The sequence below is a fragment of the Schistocerca serialis genome, chromosome 8 (assembly GCF_023864345.2).
Source record: "Schistocerca serialis cubense isolate TAMUIC-IGC-003099 chromosome 8, iqSchSeri2.2, whole genome shotgun sequence".
Lineage (NCBI taxonomy): Eukaryota > Metazoa > Arthropoda > Insecta > Orthoptera > Acrididae > Schistocerca > Schistocerca serialis.
Window position 1 is genome coordinate 209,688,929 of NC_064645.1, and position 20,606 is coordinate 209,709,534.

General features: G+C 45.0%; 1 protein-coding gene and 1 non-coding gene across 2 annotated transcripts in view; one reads left to right on the plus strand and one right to left on the minus strand.

The window, feature by feature from the left end:
* Window positions 1-20,606, minus strand: part of LOC126416926 (octapeptide-repeat protein T2-like) — a 95,417-nt gene that overhangs the window by 28,215 nt on the left and 46,596 nt on the right. The window lies entirely within an intron of this gene.
* Window positions 536-608, plus strand: Trnaa-cgc (transfer RNA alanine (anticodon CGC)). The gene has a single exon. It is a non-coding gene; the product is annotated as a tRNA-Ala (tRNA).

Consider the following 20,606-nt stretch of genomic DNA (forward strand, 5'->3'; position numbering starts at 1 on the left):
GCTTAGTGTATACATCTCTTGGTCTCCCTCTACGACTTTTACCCTCCACATTGACCTCCAATGCTAAATTTGTGATCCCCTGATACCTCAGAACATGTCCTACCAACTGATCCCTTCTTCTAGTCAAGTTGTGCCACAAACTCCTCCCCAATTCTATTCAATACCTCCTCATTAGTTCCGTGATCTACCCATCTAATCTTCAGCATTCTTCTGTAGCACCACATTTCGAAAGCTTCTATTCTCTTCTTATCCAAACTGTTTATCGTCCGTGTTTCACTTCCATACATTGCTACACTCCATACAAATACCTTCAGAAACGACTTCCTGACACTTAAATCTATACTCGATGTTAACAAATTTCTCTTCTTCAGAAACGCTTTCCTTGCCATTGCCAGTCTACATTTTATATCCTCTCTACTTCGACCATCATCAGTTATTTTTCCCCCCAAATAGCAAAACTCCTTTACTACTTTAAGCGTCTCATTTCCTAATCTAATTCCCTCAGCATCACCCGACTTCATTCGACTACACACCTAGCGAGGTGGTGCAGTGGTTAGCACACTGGACTCGCATTCGGGAGGACGACGGTTCAATCCCGTCTCCGGCCATCCTGATTTAGGTTTCCCGTGATTTCCATAAATCGCTTCAGGCAAATGCCGGGATGGTTCCTTTGAAAGGGCACGGCCGACTTCCTTCCCCATCCTTCCCTCATCCGAGCTTGCGCTCCGTCTCTAATGACCTCGTTGTCGACGGGACGTTAAACACTAATCTCCTCCTCCTCCTCCTCCTCCTCCATTCGACTACATTCCATTATCCTCGTACTGCTTTTGTTGATGTTCATCTTATATCCTCCTTTAGAGTCTCTGTCAAAAGCTTTCTCTAAGTCTACAAATGCTAGAAGCGTAGGTTTGCCTTCCCTTAATCTATTTTCTAAGATAAGTGATAGGGTCAGTATTGCCTCACGTGTTCCAACATTTCTACGGAATCCAAAGCGATCTTCCACGAGGTCGGCTTCTACCAGTTTTTCCATTCGTCTGTAAAGAATTCGCATTAGTATTTTCCAGCTGTGTCTTATTAAACTGATAGTTCGGTAATTTTCACATCTGTCAACACCTGCTTTCTTTGGGATTGGAATTATTATATTCTTCTTGAAGTCTGAGGTTATTTCGCCTGTTTCATACATCTTCCTCACCAGATGGTAGAGTTTTGTCAGGGCTGGCTCTCCCCAGGCCGTCAGTAGTTCTAATGGATTGTTGCCTACTCCCGGGGCCTTGTTTCGACTCAGGTCTTTCAGTGCTCTGTCAAACTCTTCACGCAGTATCGTATCTCCCATTTAATCTAGAACTTAGAACTAACTAAACCTAACTAATCTAAGGACATCACACACATCCATGCCAGAGGCAGGATCCGAACCTGGGACCGTAGCGGTCGCTCGGCTCCAGGTTGTAGCGCCCAGAACCGCACGGCCACTCCGGTCGGCCCTCCGGCAAGGCGTTTGAAACAGTTCCCCACAGTCGTTCAATGAACAAAGTAAGAGCTTATGGACTACCAGTCCAGTTGTGTGATTGGACTGAAGAATTCCTACATAACAGAACGCAACATGTCATTCCCAATGGAAATACGTCTTCCGAAGTAATTATCTAGGAGTAGGCATTACGAGTGATTTGAAATGGAATCGATATAAAATTAATCGTCGGTAAAGCAGATGCCAGACTCAAATTCATTGGAAGAATCCTAAGGAAATGCAATCCGAAAACAAAGGAAGTAGGTTACAGTACACTTCTTCGCCCACTGCCTGGGATCCGTACCAAATAGGTTTGATAGAAGAGATAGAGAAGATCCAACGGAGAGCAGCGCGCTTCGTTACAGAATCATTTAGTAATCGCGAAAGCGTTACGGAGATGATAGATAAACTCCACAGGAAGACTTAGAAAGAGAGACTCTCAGTAGCTCGGTACGGGCTTTTCTTGAAGTTTCGAGAACATACCTTCACCGAGGAGTCGAGCAGTATATTTCTCTCTCCTACGCATATCTCGCGAAAAGACCATGAGGATAAAATCAGAGAGATTAGAGCCCACATAGAGGCATACCGACAATCTTTCTTTCCACGAACAATACGAGACTGGACTAGAAGGGAGAACCGACAGAGGTACTCAAGGTACCCTCCATCACACAGCGTCAGGTGGCTTGCGGAGTATGGGTGTAGATGTAGATGTAGAATGAGCGTGTCTGCACGTTCCAACACTGTAGGAATCACAACTGTGTGCAGCCTTGGGCATGAGGTAGATGAGACAGGTTTATGTGGCCTTTTTGCGACGATGACAGACGCTTCGCCAAAAGGCTCTCCATCCTTTTTTTTTAAACATCAGGTCTGAATATATATTCTGAGAGCGCCTATGATTATCTGCGACGCTGTGGTCTTCTGTCAAAATAAACCGAGTGACAGGTCTCTGCTTGGATCACGCCTCCGTTACAGACGCTGTTTTAAAGGTTACGTATATCGCCGCCACCTGTCGGAATTTGTTGAAATTGTAGAGGCTGAAGTGGGAATATCCCACGATGTCTCACAAGTTCCGAATTTTTTTCTACCGCTACTTCTTTAATGATACACATATCCCTAATTAATTTATTAATTTGTGAGTTATTACACAAAAATGTTCAAAGCAAAGGTAACTGGCACCACCTGCAGAGTCCGCAGCTTGTGGTCTAAGGGCTAGTGTTTCTGCCTCTTGATCACGGGGTCCCGGGTTCGATTCCCGGGTGGGCTGGGGATTTTCTCTGTCCTGGAACTGGGTGTCTGTGTTGTCTTCATCATCATTTGTGACTAGATAGGATTGTGAAAAGAAAATGGACTGTGTAAAAATTGGGTCTTTGTACGGGCGTTGATGGCCGTGCAGTTGAGCGCCCCACAAACCAAACATCATCACCTGCTGCAGATGGGAAATCTTGCACTATGACACAAAATAAAAGCACGGTAAACCATGTCCTAACATTATTTCACTGGATGCTAAAGTTCCTCTTGACGATCCTAAAAGTCATATTCACTTCTTACCACTTCTCGGAAAGGCGACAAAATCTTTCATGTGTTTCTCTGTTATGGACAAGGGCAAAACGGTATCGACATTACAACATCACTGCAGGATTCATTATAATTCTGGGTTTTTACATACCTTGCCCATTGTACTAACGAATCCTTTCGAATAATGTAACTGGTAAACTCGGCATCCATAAGTAAGAAATCAGTTTTTTTTCTTTATTGTTATTTCACTCCCCAAAATGGATCGGTCTGGCAGATGCACAATACGCCGCTCTTCAGCAAAGAGAGTTACAGAGAAACATAGTCAAATGAGAAATAACACATAACATAGAATGCTATAAATTGGTGAATAAACAAGAACAAAAATAAATCAGTATAGATGGTAGATTTAAAACAACATAAACGAGAGCCACACACGCATGCGGAGAATGAGCAGAGTGAGTCGACACGAAAACAAAGAAACACCGCAGTGGGAACACAAATGAATGAGTCTGGCGATCTGGCCGGCTGGAGTGGTCGAGCGGTTCTAGGAGCTACAGTGTGGAACCGCGCGACCGCTACGGTCGCAGGATCGAATCCTGCCTCGGGCATTGATGTGTCTGATGTCCTTAGGTTAGTTAAGTTTAAGTACTTCTAGCTTCTAGGGGACTGATGACCTCAGCAGTTAAGTCCCATGAACGTAGCACTGCACACGGCACTTGAGCAAAATGGTTCAAATGGCTCTGAGCACTATGGGACTTAACATCTTAGGTCATCAGTCCCCTAGAACTTAGAACTACTTAAACCTAACTAACCTAAGGATATCATACACATCCTTACCCGAGGCAGGATTCGAACCTGCGGCCGTAGCGGTCGCGCGGTTCCAGACTGTAGCGCCTAGAACCGCTCGGCCACACCGGCCGGCCACTGGAGAAACACTGACACCACTACGAAAACGTTAAAAATCGCTCCACTGAAGGGGACCATATAAAATCAGTTCCCATTATGCTTTATATCTAGCACGTCTTTGATGAAGAAGCTGTCTAGGATTGCTCCAACTAAACTGAGAGTTGTGATAACAGCAGAACGGAACATACTCCCCGCCTCCATGACCTTCCATATACCTTGTATAAAAGTTAGTCGAACAGCCGCATTTAACGACGATTACCAGTCAAGGTTTTCAGCACCCCTCTTTGTTTGACGCTTAAACGTTAAGATTTGAAAGTCATTCCTTACCGCTCTGGCAGGTGCCACACTATCGCTTGACGTTCACCAACATCATGAACACAAACCTTGCACATTAAGCGGCTGTAGAAACCTGAGGTGGGAATCAAACATTCGGTGAGAATGCATGTTTAAAAGCTGTACATTCATAAGGTTATGATTGCATACTATCAGAGATATACCCCAAATTTTCATATGATATTAACAGCTGAGGCTGATGTCTAACAAATGTATTTTTTCTCTTTACGAGCAGCAATGAAATCCCAAGTCAAGACACCTAATGGAAAACCCGAAAATCAGATTAGCCAGAACCTCGGAATGAATAAGCTGCAGTGAACAAATATAATTCGTTATTATCGCTACATGTACTGATGAAATGCCCTGCGACGATGTTTTGACTGCTTAACTGTCACATTAAACGAATTAGAAACTTTCTTGTGTGTCACAAGCTGTCTATTGCCGAACTGTGGTGAAGAGTACGTGAACAACCGTGTATAATATTGTCGGCAGCGGGATTCGTTGAATGGACGCAGGCAGCACAGTCGGCAGATTCTTAATGCTGTTTACTAACTCATCTTGCCGCAGCTAAATACAGGACAGTGGCGACATGGCTGAGGTATTCTGCTGCTTTTCGAGTCTTTTTGACGCGAAGGATTGCTGTCGGAGCAAACGTTCAGCGGCACCGTTGGACTGTGGCGAAAACGGCGCGGAAGTCAGATGTTAAATACCATTGGCCTTTTAGAATGACTGAAATTCTGCGGACATGAATTGTGGGCCATTGTCGGAAACAATAGTCTGCGGAAGACCTTCAATGCAAAAGATAGCGGATAACGCTTGGATGGTGGCAGAAGACGTCGTGGAAGACATCCGGACAACGAAAGGAAAATTACTGAATGAATCGACCACAACCAACCATCTAGCATTCCAGAATGGATCAGCAAAATCGATGTGTAAGCGTTGCCAAGGGAAGTTGCTTTTGGCCATGCAAAAAATTTCCGCGGAGGTGTGGCGTGTTGTTCGGCACACGCCATGCAAGAAGAGCACATATTCGTAATCGCAGCATCGATTCCGAACCAAGTACAGTGCTGACGAGCAAGTTGTTTCGTTCGCACTATACCCCAATGTCGTTGGTGGAGAAGCTTTAAGACAGAGGACTGTAACGAACGTGGGACCACGACCCTGGGCTGATCATTATCTGAACGCAACAACAAAACACCACGTCGTACAAAAAGTCTCTTTGTGAGCAAAAAATCGGCGAACCAACGCATCCTCGATCCGTGACTTTGACAAGGGCCATTGCGTAGCAACAAAACGCAGAACGGTAGCAAGGACAGGGTCGGCAGCTGTGGCTGTAGCTACACGACGAAAATCAATCGGAAACAAGTCGACCACGTCATCGGTTTTCGAATCAATGAACATGCAAGCAAGTTCGGAGGAATCGAATGCTCTATCCTCAGCAACAGGCAAACGGGACAACGCATCGGCGTTTCCGTGCTTAGCAGTGGACCGATACAAGATATCGTAGCGGTTCTGCGAGAGGAAAATAGACCAGCGAATGAATTTCTGCGCTGTACGTGGAGGTACAGGCTTGGTCGGATGAAAAAGCGATGTCAAAGGTTTGTGGTCTGTGATGATGGTAAAGTGACGACCATACAAGAAATCATGAAACTTAGTAACACCAAATACGAGAGCCAGTGCTTCTTTCTCGATTTGTGAATAATTTCTTTGCGCAGACGAGAGCAATTTGGACGCAAAGGCAATAGGGCGATCGTGCGATCCATCTTTGTGCGCAAGCACAGCACCGATCCCGAAATCCGATGCATCCACCATCAACAAAAGGGGTATCTGGGGATCGAATGGCGTAAGGCAAGTATTGGAAAGCAACGCCGATTTCAACTGGCGAAAGGCGCGTTCGCATTCCGTCGTCCAGACGAACGGAACACCCTTACGGCGTAAGCGATGAAGCGGAGCTGAAATGGAAGAGGCGTGGCGCACATAGCGATGATAATAATTTATTTTTCCCAGCACACTATGTAGCTGCTTCAAATTCTGCGACGGAGGCAAGTCTTGTATGGCACGGAGGTGCTCTGGACTGGGATGTATGCCTTGGGCATTGAGTACGTGTCCCAGATAGGGTAAGTCACGAGCAAAAAACACACATTTGTCCTTCCGCAAGCGAAGACCATCTTGTCGCAAGACCTGAAATAATGTTCTGAGATTGGCCAAATGTTCTTCTTCCGTCGTTCCGGAGATCACAATATCGTCCAGATAGTTTGCTGCAGTAGAGACCGACGCACAAACAGTTTGTAGATATTGCTGAAACAATGCAGGGGCGGATGCACACCCGAATGGCAGTCGTTTGAATCGATACAAACCAAGATGCGTGTTAACCACCAATACGCACTGGGATTCTTCGTCCACCGGTATTTGTAAGTACGCATATGCTAGGTCCAACTTCGAAAAATATTTACCCGGTCACAGTTTGTCAAAAAGATCTTCCGGACGGGGTAAAGGAAAAGTTGCAGTCACTAGATGTGGATTCACTGTTGCCTTGAAGTCCACGCAAAGTCTCAATTTTCCGGAAGGTTTTTGCAAAATTACTTAGGGTGATACCCAGAGGGAATCCTGCACACGTTCAATTACACCTTGTGATTCCAAATCGTGTAACGTTTTTGTGACCTCATCACGCAATGCATGGGGAACATTGCGCGCTCTGAAAAATTTCGGTTGCGCGTTTACTTTCAGTTCCAAATGTGCTTTATAGTTCTTAGCGCAACCAAGGCCCGGCGCAAAAATGTCTGCAAATTCTTCACATAGACGAGAAAGACTGTCGGAAGGCACAGTCTGGTTCACTGATAGGACCTGATTTACTATAGACAAGTTAAACAACTGAAATAAATCTAAACCAAACAAGTTCACTGCAGAAGAAGAACGAAGGACGTAAAGTGACACAAGTTTTGTTTGTCCCTTCTATGTTGCAAGAAGGCTGCACTATCCTAACAGGGATCGCTTGTCTGGAATAACTAGTTAGCTTAACATGTGCGGCACACAACGGAGGTGTGCCCAGCTGTTTGTACATGTCGTGATTGAGTAGTGAAACTGCAGCTCCGGTATCGACCTGGAACGGTATCACTTTGACGTTGAAGTCCAAATCAACAAAGTTTATTGTCCTGCTGACGACAAGAGCGACTGTCTCGTGCAACGTGAACTGACACTGAAACAGAATCACTTGCGACTTGACAGGATTTCCGGCGATGTCGACACACACAATTTGTGGGACGAACACAGTCACTGTGAGAGAGAGTAGCACTGGGCGGAGTGGCATGAACTACATGAATTTCCATAGGTGAAGTTTCACGAGCCTGAGTATCCTTGGTTCGATTCCGGCGCGAAGCAAAGGGCCTGGAATGGTTGTGAGTGTCTGATCGAAGCTTTTTCTGGCAAACACTTTGAACATGTCCTTTTTTATTACAGAAAAAGCAAATAGCCCGGCATGATGGGCAATTCTCACGCGAATGTCTAGTAGCACACCGCGGGCATGATTTCACTGCATTTGCATGCTGGCGTGGGACATGTGGCTGAGAGCCAGGAGGCTTTAGCGCGGCCGGGCGTGAGGACTGTTCACTGTTCCGTGCATCTCGCCCGGTGGGCCGGTTAACGTGACACACAGGTGCTGAAGATTCAAATGATTCCTGAGCAAAGTCAAGTGTGTCCTGCCGATCCAAGATGTCTGTCACTTGTTGAAGGGAGGGATTCAAAATCTGTTCCAGTATACGAACATCAGAAACGTTCTGTGCAATTGCATCACGCACCAGAGTATCTGAATAAGGGAGTCCACATTGACACTCAAAAGCACAATCCCTAGTAAGGCCTTGCAAGGTTGCAACCCACTCCAGATTAGTCTGACCGGCCGTACGTTTTGCACGAAAGAATGTATACCGTTTGGCAACAACGTTGACTGATTCTTTGAAATATGCATCTAATGCAGACAAAATTTCGTCGTAGGACAGAGTTGCTACGTCGCGTTGGGGAAACAATTTCACTATCACATGGTACGTCTGGACGCCTACGGATGCTAAAAAAAAAGGCTGTCGCTCATTACCTTGAATTCTGTAGGCGGCGAGATGGAATCCAAATTGGCGTGACCACTCCGTCCAGCTTTCCAGCGCCGCATCAAAAGGATGAAAAGGTGGTGCAACTGCGTGTTGTGGCTGCATGAGCGGTGGAGCGACGGCTGCCGCATCGTTTTGCAGTGCACGTTGACCCTGGACGAGCTGTCCAATGGCATCCAATAAGGCCTGCGTCTGCTGATTCTGCAAGCGATAAAATTCGGGCAGTACATCTGGAGATTGTGGCGAAGCCATGACACAAGTAAATCAATACGAACGCAAAATCCTCGTCGCCAATTTTGTTGGGACTTGGCAAGACAGCCAAGCCACTATGATTGGTAGCCGAAAGGCACGCGTTAAGCTCACGCAGGCTGGCGTGAGGTCTGGAACAGTTAAAGGAATTGAGTCTAGTAAAAATAATACGTAGCTGCTGGAATACTTAACTTTAATCCATAATTGGTGAACCTCGGTCTGACGGTACATGCATCACAAGATAAATAGCGAATGATAATGGCGCCTTGCTAGGTCATAGCAAATGACGTAGCTGAAGGCGATGCTAACTATCGTCTCGGCAAATGAGAGCGTAATTTGTCAGTGAACCATCTCTAGCAAAGTCGGCTGTACAACTGGGGCGAGTGCTAGGAAGTGTCTCTAGACCTGTCGTGTGGCGGCGCTCGGTCTGCAATCACTGACAGTGGCGACATGCGGGTCCGTCGTATACTAGCGGACCGCGGACGATTTAAAGGCTACCACCTAGCAAGTGTGGTGTCTGGCGGTGACACGACAGATGACAAGGCTCGCTCAGGATACTATTGCAGTGGATGACCGCTACCTACAGATTATGGCTCGGAGGAACCCTGACAGCAACGCAACGAAGTTCAATAACGTTTTCGTGCAGCCACAGGACGTCGTGTTACGACTCAAACAATGCACAATAGATTACATGGTGCGCAGCTTCACTCCCGACGTCCATGTCGAAGTCCATCTTTGAAACCACGACACCATGCAATGCAGTATAGGTGGGCCCAACAACATGCCGAATGGACCACTCGGCATTGGAATCACGTTCTCTTCACCGATGAGTGTCGCATGTGCCTTCAAGCAGACAATCATCAGAGACGCCTTTGAAGGCAATCCGCTCAGGCTGAACGCCTTAGACGCACTGTCCCGCGAGTGTAGCAAGGTAGAGGTTCCCTGCTGTTTTGGGGTGACATTATGTGGGGCCGACGTACGCCACTGTTGGTCATGGAAGGCGCCGAAACGGCTGTATGTTACGTGAATACCATCATCCGACGGAGAGTGCACCCATATCGGCAGCATATTGGCGAGGCATTCGTCTTCATGGACGACAATTCGCGCCCCCATCGTGCACATCTTGTGAATGACTTCCTTCAGGATAGAGACATCGCTTGACTATAGTTGCCAGCATGTTCTCCAGACACGAGCCCTATCGAACATGCCTGTGGTATATTGAAAGGGGCTGCTTATGGACGACGTGACCCTCCAACTTCTCTGAGGTATCTACGCCGAATTGATGAGTGGGACAATCTGGACCACCAGTGCATTGATGAACTAGTGGACAGTATGACACGATGAACAGAGGCATGCATCAGTGCAACAGGATGTGCTACTGGGTATTAGAGGTACCGGTGTGCACAGAAATCTGGACCACCACCTCTGAAGGTCTCACCATATGGTGCTACAATATGCAATGTGTGGTTTTCATGAACAATAAAAAGGGCGGAAATGATGTTTATGTTGTCTCTATTCCAATTTTCTGCAGAGATTCTGGAACTCTCACAACCCAGGTGGTGCAAAACATTTTTTGATGTGTGTATTTAAATTTTTTCTTCGCCAGTTTCCATTATTTCAGCCATTACTGGAACAGCATAATGCAAAAACAAAGCATAGATAACGCTACCACACAAAACATGGCAATCAAGTAAACTTTTCCCATGAAAATGTCTTGGATGACCCCAAATGGTATAATGAATTGTATAGAAGACATTTGTTAAGTTATTACGATGACTGATCTTGTGTTTCCTAGTGAAGGTAATGTCATCACATACGAGTATTTTACGCTACAATATCAAGTATCATCCTTATCTTTAATAACAAGCAAATCAAGAAACATACTGACAATGAATCTTACTTTTAATTAAGTCACATATTACATATATTATTTAACAGTCGTCAGATAAGAGACAGACTGCTCGAAAAACTGCTTTGTCAGTCTACTGTGTATGTAATACAAAAAGTCATGCAAAGTCTTAGAAAAAAGGTGTGAAATCATTACAAAGACAAATATACTTTTTATCTTCCCATAATATTGTTGTTAGATGGTAGGTTACTTAAAATGCTCAACATTCCTCCAAACGGCAGCAGACGAAATGCTTACGATGACGTCATACATTTTCTCGTGTATGCTGACCACTTACTTGTTATCCGAAACAATGTTGAAAGATGCAGTCAACACTTGACTAAAGCTCCTCGCTTCTAGCATTACGTTCTTGACGCTAGCAATTTTTACAAATGTCAGACCCAAAACATCTATGTCTGATGTCGCACATACGTGCCACCGTCAGATACTATCGTACAGGAATTGGGGGAAACTTAGAGATAAACACTTTGGCGAATCTCTGACAAGCGTGGATGCGATGAGACATGATCTGACAGCAAAACTGAGTCAGTGTGAATTAGCAGAAACATACGCAACCGCCAACTGTACCTATGACCATGAAACGATGGGAAGTGGTCTTGAGTCCCAGAACACTTGCTGTTAAGTGATAAAGGGAAGAAACTAAAGAAACAAAGTGGTATATATTGTTTGAAACTTATTGTTACATATTGCTTGCCTAGTACAGAACCTGCTGCAGCTATAACTCATGTACAACCATTCCAGTGATTTACGGCGACTGGGTGAGTAGTGGAGTCTGATGGGGTCACGTCGGTACGTGACGTACGGCCTGTTGAACGGCGGTCAAGACTTAAATGGAGTGGAAGGCCACTCTCTCTCTCTCTCTCTCTCTCTCTCTCTCTCTCTCTCTCTCTCCCTCTCCCGAGCGCGGCTCGCAGCTGCTTTTCGAAGAAGAAATAAGGGGCAGCGACGATCCTCGACATCCGGCGAGACAATGAAAGGGAAGGAATCAAAGCTTCTTCAAAGTTCGGCGGCAAAGAAGCTTGCATATTTACCAGCATCAAGCGGCAGCTCAAGAAAACAAAGAACAGTAAAGGCGGTTTGTTGGCGGCTCTTAAGTAGCCCATTTATAACTACGGCATCTCTCTCTCTCTCTCTCTCTCTCTCTCTTTCTGGGGAAGTTTGTGAAGCTTTGAATAAATGTAAAAGATTCTCAGTGTACCTTTCATGCTTGCATCGAAGTTGCTGTTCTACAATCGACACAATTGATCTCTCTCTCTCTCTCTCTCTCTCTCTCTCTCTCTCTCTCTCTCTCTCTCTCTACTAGCATGCCTCTATATGATTTCTCTACGCTTAATCATTTTGTAATATGATTCGTATAGTAGATACCTGTTTCATGGCACAAAGATTTTCGGCTTTCGTAATTTGATTACGAATGCCTTCCAAAATGTGACATTACGTTACGTATGACAGTAATATCCTTTCTCAGATGATAAAAACCCCTAAGGAGTAGCCCATACGTACATATCCCTGCTTAATTATATTTAAAAATGATCTCAGGCAGAATAACAGTATTGAAGTATAGGTCGGTCAAGAGATTCGTTCGCAGCTTATTTTGTATATGATTAGCAAGTTTTCAGGTTTTCCTTGGCATCAGAATTCCCTCCCGATTGTTACCGATTTATATCCCTGTTATGTAAGGTGCATTAGCTTGCTCTAAGTACTCATGGAATTCGCTTGAGTTGCAGTAAGATTCACCTGTTGAATACAACGTATGGGTCATTGTAGATGCAAAGCACACTTCAGTATAGCTGGCCCATGAATCAACATTAGATGGCCGTTAGCCAGAGCTTTGTTCTAAAGTAACAACACAACGTCGTCCGCAGCTCGTAGTCTAGTGGCTAACTTTGCTGCCTGTGGATCACGGAGTCCTAGGTTCGATTGCCAGCCTGGTTGGGGATTTTATCTGCCCGGGGACTGGGTGTTTGTGTTTCCTCATCATTTCATCATCATTCGTGAACGTGGCGAGATTGGACTGTGTAAATATTGGGACTTGGTACGGGCGCTGGTACCCGCCCAGTTGAGCGCCCCACAAAACAAACATCATCATCAAAACACACTGTCGATTTTCTATCATATAGTTCGCAAGACGTACGAAATGATTGACAATGCATGCCGTTTCCTCCACTTTCAGGGTAAGGGTTCTCACTAATCACTGCAAGAAATATATAAAGAAGACAAAAATGTGCGTAAATAAAAAGTTAAAAACCGTCAGTTCATAAAAAAATATCACAGAATATATAGTACCAAATTAATGTAGAACCACTCTCGTTTTGCTTCCTCTGTTGTATCTACACCTCTCATACTGCATCCATACAATCTGTATACTTTAGTATTCAAAGCGTTCGTTCTGTACTATTTAGATGCTACTGAGTCTGTGGATATATTGCAACAGTCTTGTACAAAAATAAACTATCATTAAAATCCAATAATATGTGTGTCCTCCCACTGTAAAAACAATAATTATGTCAATGTGTATGTAAAGAGCAAAATGGGATACGCAGCAGTGGCTAGAGGAGGGCTGCTAAGTTGTAAAACTATTCATAACCACGGAAGAAACAGAGGTAGAGTATAGGAAAATTAAAGAAACATTTCTGGAAAAGAGAAAAGGTCTATGAACATCATAATGGACTATGTTCCCTCAGAAATACTGAGATTCTTCAACAAACATCCACGTGTAACATAATGGACAGGCAGAGTACCCCCAAGACTTCAAGAATCATTAAATAATCCTAGTTCCAAAGAAGGCAGGTGCTGAAAAGTTTGAGTATTACCAAAATATCAGTTTAATAAGTCATGATTGTAAAGCATTCATGAATTATTTGCTGAGTAATGGAAAACCTAATGCTGGCAGGCTACGGGGAAGGTGAGATTGGGTTCCAGAGAAATGTAAAGAGATGGGAGACTACTGAGACAACGAGTTATTATACAAGTTATTTAAAGCCAATTTATGTTTATAGCATTTATAGAATTGGGAGAAGTTTTTGAAGTTGTTGCCTTAATAAACTGTTTGAAATCCTTAAGATGGCAGAGATAAAATAAAGAGAGCAATGGGTTGTCCAAAATTTGTACAGAAACGAGACAGGAGTTGTAACTCAAAGGCCCTTTAAGGAAAGCAGTAGTTGGAAAGGTAGTGAGAGAAATTATTTAATCTGTACGTAGAGTAAGCTGTGAGGAAAATAAAGGAGAAATGTGGAAATCGTATTTGATTTTGGAAAAACATAAAAAAATTCCGATTTGCTCAAGACAACGTAATTCTGTCAATGAGAAAAGGACGGAATGGATGTAATCTTGAATGCAAGGTATGGGATGAATATGAACGAAGGTAAAAAATTAAAAAAAAGATGAAAATCAAAGTAATTATCGAATTACATCGAAACAATAAAGTGACTGGGGAGAATTCCATAACTTCAGACCTTTCGAAGTATTATAAGAAATTCCTGGACAAGCTAACCGAAAGGGACCAAAACATTTGGAGCAGAAGAGATTCCTGGAGACTGGAAGACAGCCTTAATCCTCGCACTCCGAAAAGCACTTGCTATTCGGCCACCACACTTATGGAAATGCTTCGCGGGCATGGTATGGCATCTGCCTCACCTTGCAGGTTGTTTGTTAATAGAAGAGACGCTTAGCTGTTTACCGGCAAGCCACCTGTAGCCTCCTCCGCGTCTGGAGGGGGGGGGGGGGGCGGCGAGAGTCGCACCACTACGGTGCGTGCAGGCAGCGGAATACGGCGCTGCAGTCGCAAGCACCTACTCGCGTCCGCACGATCATCAGTCCACGTGACTCACCACGTGTACTCTTCCGCGTAACACGGGGTTCACACACGTATCTAATGTGGCGCCACGGCTTGTGGCTTGCTGTAGTGGCGTCGTGAGCTTCCGTTCACAAAGCACGCCACAAATTCTACCTAGTTGTGCACCTTTCAGTATGGCGTCAATAACCCTATGGGCAGGTATGATTTTTATAGTGCAGGCTATGGCCTTAGAACTGTGACAAGGCTTAAATACAAGGAAGACGAAACCCAAATCCTGGATCCAAAAATAGATTTCGCACAGGGATAAATCAAGGAAAACAAACACATTTATAAAAGGAATAACACTCACAAGGGGAGGCCGCAAATTGTGAAATTCAGATTCGATTCATACTGCGCATAATAAAAGCTCGTGGCCAGAGGTGTAATGTGGCAAAGCACCAAGATGCACTTCTCAGCCGTTGTCGAGAAAATCGACAGTTAAAAGAAACGGTTGCAGTGAAATACTCTCTACGATTAATTATTTTCCACAGCGTCGTGGCGCAGCGGTAAGCGCTGTGGTTTGTAATCCGAAGGTCTCCGGATCGAATCTCGCACCATGCACCTTTTTTTTGTATTTGTTTTTTGTAATTCAAATGTGTATATACACACACACACACACACACACACACACATATATATATATATATATATATATATATATATATATATATAAATTCCCGGCAATCAGTCGCAACAATTATGCATATAATAAGTTGTTGAATGTCGTTTGTCGTGGAAAAACTGGCGACTTCGAACATCATTATGTTTTCCGCAAACAAAGTTGTATTTCACAAATGTTATTAATTGTCTTCATAATGTTAACGACATATAGTTAACAGAAGACGTAGAAACGATATTCCGAAACGAATACGTATAGCGTAAGTCAAAAGTTCGAATTAGAATAGAGACCCCACGAACACAAATTCGCTGTGGCAGGTATGAAATATAAACTCCGTTACTCGCTCGTTACACTTGAAGGACAGATGTTGAATGGGCCGAAACGAGCCGCCGCATAACAGCGTAGTTGCCAGCTAACTTCGAAAGAAGGTAGGTGCGGTCCCTAGCGCAACTTATAACATCGTCGAAAATCAGTGCGGACGGGAGAGCTTTGGTACACCCTGTTAAAAAAACGGAAAAATGGAGGCGGTACAATTGGAGAGCGATCCTCCTTCACCAACATGCATAAGCAATTCATTTATATATATATATATATATATATATATATATATATATATATATATATATGAATTACAAAAAACTAATAATAAAAAAAAATTGCATGGCGCGAGATTCGATCCGGCGACCTTCGGATTACGAACCCAAGCGCTTACCGCTGCGCCACGACGCTGTAAAAAGTTGTTAATCGTAGAGAGTATTTCACCACAACGGTTTCTTTTAACTGTCGATTTTCTCGACAACAGCTGAGAAGTGCATCTTGGTGCTTTGCCACATTACACCTCTGGCCATGAGCTTTTATTATGCGCAGTATGAATCGAATCTGAATTTCACAATTGGCGGCCTCCCCTTGTCAGAGGCGAAAATGCTCTCTGTAATGGCAAACTAACCAACCAACTAACCAACGGCTGGCATGTAAATATCGTCTGCTGACACTCCACTGTTCCAAGATCTTAGAATCTTACTGTATTCATTGATACAGGCATTTCGAATAACAAATTTTTGGTTTAATAGCTGCCACATCACGCACTGGAGCTATTTCTTGCATATAATCCACAATTTATACAATACTTGGTCTAAAAAATTACGAAGTTTATACGATTCGCTTTTTTGCTTACAAATATCAAGTTCGTTCGTTTATTGCCTCGCAGGATATGTAATTGGTTTGCAAATATCGAGTGCGCGCGCGCGCGCGCGCGCGCGCGCGCACACACACACACACACACACACACACACACACACACACACACACACACACACACACACACACACTGCTTCAGAAAATCAAACACAAGTTGCAGTTCTTGTAGGTCTAGAAGCTGCGAAAGTGTACCTGCCGACCATTGTTTTTTACTTTTTTAGGAAATAAAATAAAAACACACTGAAAGCAAGTAGAGTGCAACAGCAATTACTGCACGATATCTGTTCCAGAGTAAAAGTCAAGGGCCGGCACGCCGGTTGGGAACGCTAGCGAGGAGAGGACCGTGAAGGAGACGTCAGCCAAATGCACACTGACCGACTCCTCTCTAGGAAGACAACGAGACTGCTGCGGCCTCTAGGCGAGGAGAACATAAGCGCCAAGCCGACTGGCCGTGCCCTAGTTCAACGAGTTCCACAGCAGCGAGTTGATGAATACCATCAAGACTAGACATTTCGCCTCTACTATGTAGCATTGTCTATGCTGAAGAGATTTCTTATTTTGTCTGTCGTCCTTTGCTTGCGACACATCTGTATTTCACAAAGTTAAGTATTGTAATCATTTCCTTTTGTTATAAATTTCATTAATATGATCTGCTCGAATTGTTGTCTAGCGATCCGAGAAAGCAGGTTTCTTAGGCACCCCATATTTGATGAATATGCCGGATAGAACTCTGGCGACGAGCTATACCAAAATCACCCAGCGCCCTGCAGCCACAGAAACTTCCTTTTGTGTCTTGCTGGCGCCTTAATTCTACTTTCGCTTTTCTTTGCAGGGGTGTATTTACTTGCTTTAACAGTGTATTATAGTGTTTTTGCTAATCAGTGTTTTTAGGTGGGCGCTGCAGAACTTTATTCTTGCGTACTTATTTTTATTGTTTGCCTTGCCTGTTTATCGCAATGAGCAACCCACCTCACCCACCCACTGCACAGGCGACTCAGCTGCCAGCGCTAGATGCAACGCAGCTAATGCAGATGTTTCAGTTTCAAAGCCAACAAGTATAAACCCTGCTGAAAACGGTGCAGCACCTACTAGCTAACGCTGTACGCCCAGCAGAACAACAAAATACACCTACAGTGGCTCCGAGTGCCATACCGCGTCTTCGCCCATTTAATGAACTACAAGAGGAATTGTTGGAGTGGTTGCAACAGTTTGAAGGCCATGTAATTACCCACAACCTACCAGGTACTGTGAAACTCCACTATTTATTGTCCATGGTAGAAAGTGCAGTGTTTCAGCTCATACAAACACTATTCCCCAACGCCACTCCGAATGAACTTTCCTATGATAAGGTCGTAGATTCGAGAACTATTATAACCCACAAGTGAATGTGGTAGCAACTAGGTACCAATTCTTTATTGCAAGAAACGTTCAGAACATACTTATCGCGAGTGGGTAACAAATTTGCAGAGTATGACAAGGAAATGCAAATTCAAATGTGCTTGTGGTGCTTTATATTCAGATGTTATGTTGCACGATGCAATCTAGTATAATGTAATTGATGTCAGCCTTAGAGAACAGAAGGGCAAGACAGTGCCATACTTGTGGCCAGAGAAGATACATACAGAACAAATGTTTGCAATGGAACAAACCTAAGAAATCTGGCCACTCACAAAATTCTCGTCACGAAGGATTTCGCCTGGCACCCTCCATCTGCTGATGCTAAAAACCCTGAAAAACATATCATGCGGCGTGAAGAGATACATGCTGCCATACTTCAGCGCCGGACGCTGAGGAGGGTGCACAGCACACCGTTTTCAGGCAACAAGTGGCCCATCGGGACCATCCTCAGTTGAGGATGTGGATAGGAGGGGCGTGGGGTCAGCACACCGCTCTCCTGGTCATTATGATAGTTTTCTTTGACTGGAACCTCTACTGTTCGGTCGAGTAGCTCCTCAATTGGCATCACGAGGCTCAGTGCACACCGAAAAATGGCAACAGCGCATGGCGGCTGGATGGTCACCCATACAAGTGCCGGCCACGTCCGACAATGCTCAACTTCGGTGATCTCACGGGAACCGGTGTATCCACTGTGGCAAGGCCGTTGCCCCTGAGGAGGGTGGAGCAGATGAAAAAGTATCCAATGGCGGTGGTTTCGAAGCAATTCCGCCGGCGATGGTCCATCTCGTGGATGCGACCGACAGGAAGTGAGAAACAGTGGCAATGCTTCATCCCTGTGGTGTGTGGTGGGAAGTTTGGCCATCTGCTGCTTGAAAGTTCTGACAAAACGTTCCGCTTCGCCGTTTGACTGTGGATGCGATGGTGCACTAGTTAGATGTTGTATGCCATTGCGTTCACACAATGTTTCAAATTCATTTAATGTGAACTGAGGGCCGTTGTCCGTCACTATGACTTCAGCAAACCTTCGAGGCAAAAAATAGAGGGCAACACCTGACTCGTTATAAGTGCCATTGTCGAGTTCATTTGAAGAACAAAAAGAAACTTACTATAAGAGTCTACCACAATCAACCAAAGAACGTTCCAAAAAGGTCCCGCAAAGCTTATGTACACATGTTGCCAATGTGATTGCGACTTAGGCCAAGCAGAGAATTTTTGTGGTGGAGCGGACTGATTTTCTACACAGTCGTGAGACTGTGATGTCATCTGTTCTATTTGGGTGTCCATACCCTGCCAAGTACAGTGTCGATGCGTATGTCATGTCTCATTTCAGGCCCAGACAGATTGCAGCGCCGGCACTGGAATCAACGTGGTCGCTGTTATGTCACAGTGACCTTTCTGTGTCTCTTCCTCCAGATACATGGATCCGAGGACAGCACGGCCACAACAGCCACGATAGTGTGTCATCACGACACTGCGGGACGACCCCATGGAGACAGAGGCGTCGCATCCTCCGCCTCCTCTCGTCCTACAGATGGAGGTGCACCCACCCACGTCGGAGCAGCCGACGCCTTCGACATCTGGTTATGGGCCTCAGGGTGTGGACGCATACCCTTCTGATCGTTTTCTGGGGGACGTTTCCGCCAGAGTGAAGGCTGGATGGTAGGATACGACCGGAAGCACGACGTCCTCTGCGGCCACAGCTTCCGGTCCTGCACAACGTCCCCATTCCTGCCTCCCCTCCCGTTGTCAAGCTCCTTACACAACGATGGCCCGTCGCCTTGGGGGGGGGGGGGGGGGGGGGGAGGTGAGGTGGAGGAATGTTCCGGCGTCAGCATGCCAATCGGGAACGTTAGAGCAGAGAGGGTGTAAAGAAGACGTCAGCCTATTGCACGCCGACGGAACCCTCTCTAGGACGACAACGAGACAGCAGCGGCCTCTAGGCGAAGAGAACAGAAGTGCGGCACTGACTGGTCACGGTCAGCTCTACGTGTTCCACATCAGCGACTTGAAGAATTGTATCAAGACTAGTCATTTCGCCTCTACTATGTAGCATTGTCTATACTGGAGAGATTTCTTCTTTTGTCTGTTGCCCTTTGCTTGTAACACATCTGTATTTCATAAAGTTAAGCATTGTAATCATTTCCTTTTGTAATAAACTTCATTAATACTATTTGCTTGAATTGTTGTCTAGTGATTCGAAAAAGCAAGTTTTCTAGGCACGCCATATTTGATGAGTATGCAGGGTACAACAACTGCAGCAGAATGCTCATGTTTCACAATATTGCCGCCAGGGAGCAGTGGTGTTACGAGTGTGGCACAACAAAGTACAACCAAGATGAACTTTATATGGCATGATAAGCATTGCTTCTCATAAGTTGCGCCACTAAAAAATGGGAGTTCACACATGCAACTGCAGTAAGCCACTAGCTCTACGGACACGTTGATAGCGTTTTTTAGCCCGGCTTAAGTGTAGTTAAGTGGGCGTCTGTCCATCAGTGGCCAGTTACGCTCTGTACTCCGACTGACAAACAACCGCTATGAGTGTCTGTTACAGACAATGCCTTCTGATACCCGCCTAGGTGTCATCTTGGCATTGTCATAATACCCGTATGATGCATACGACGCTACACATCCGTCAGCAGCTCCCGGGGCCACTGCTTCGCTTTATCTACATTTGGCAGCACACGAGCTCATCGGCCTGTGGGACCGGGTCGTATCGGTGCCTTACTGCGCATCAGTGGACTGCCTATGAGCTCCCAGCCTCATTAGATTGTATCATCACTTATCCTTCCTGCCCCACGCTACTTCGTCTATGCACTTCGTTGTAGTGTGCACATAGCAGTCAGTGTCAGAGATCGGAAATTTTGTTATGAAGTTGTGTGGACATGGGTTCTCAGCAGCTGTTCGTATTTTAATCATGTTCGTAATTTACTCATATTAATCAATAGTTACTGCGAAGTGTGTATCAACATACTACCAGAAAGAGCGTCGACTATGTCTGTAATGCTCTAGGGAGATGGGTTGCATCACGCCAACACCTACCAACTGCT